This window comes from Piliocolobus tephrosceles, chromosome 1 (assembly GCF_002776525.5).
Source record: "Piliocolobus tephrosceles isolate RC106 chromosome 1, ASM277652v3, whole genome shotgun sequence".
Taxonomy (NCBI): domain Eukaryota; kingdom Metazoa; phylum Chordata; class Mammalia; order Primates; family Cercopithecidae; genus Piliocolobus; species Piliocolobus tephrosceles.
The window spans coordinates 89,668,555-89,669,546 of NC_045434.1; positions in this window are offsets into that span (position 1 = coordinate 89,668,555).

A 992-nucleotide genomic window follows, 5' to 3' on the forward strand; every position below is an offset into this window, starting at 1 on the left:
GTGGCTCATGCCTGTAATCTCAGCACTTTGGGAGGCCGAGGCGGGTGGATCACAAGGTCAGGAGATCGAGACCATCCTGGCTAACACGGTGAAATCCTGTCTCTACTAAAAATACAAAAAATTAGCTGGGCATGGTGGTGGGCGCCTGTATTTCCAGCTACTCAGGAGGCTGAGGCAGGAGAATGGCATGAACCCGGGAAGGCGGAGTTTGCAGTGAGCCGAGATCTCGCCACTGCACTCCAGCCTGGGAAACAGAGAGCAGAACTCCATCTCCCAAAAAAAAAAAAAAAAAAAAAAAAAAGTAAATATTCCATCTTCTTTGACCTATTTAATTTACTTGGAACAATGCTATGTGCCAATTCATGGAAGTCATGTATCACTTCTCCATAAAAGCATAGAGTACTGTGTTATTCGTAAGCATATAGCATGTGATGCACATATACCCTGTGCCTAACAGGCACAAAAAAAGGGCTAGGAGAAACATTTTGCATTGTCTGTCAAGACATCAGTACTGACACTTCATTTTCAAAAAGAGTGCACTGCCCCGTGTGTAAGTGATGCCTATCGTATTTCCTGACGTCTGAGAGTTGACTTAATAGATGCTAATGTGATGTTATCACCAAGGTGTCAAGCTACACCCTTTCCTCGATTGGTTCTCCTAGTTCTGCCTTAGGTTTGCCGACACTTTGCTATGAAAAATGGATTCAGACATTGCACGCATGCAAAGTCCTGGCTAGAAAAGCACTGATTTAACTGGGCAAAACTGTGCCCAGTAATTATAAACTTAGAATATATTCCTGTAGAGCCTTCTCCCAATCCTTCAAATAGACACAGCTACAAGGGCAGAACAATTAGAGAAGTCAGATTCCAAGCCTGAATGAAGAGTGTTTTCTCCTTTTGCCAGTTCTGTAAAAAAAGCTCTGCTGTGTGCTGGCAAGCTGCCTCTTGGGGAACAAGCATTTCTGAGGGAGCAACAAACATTCTGTCTCAAA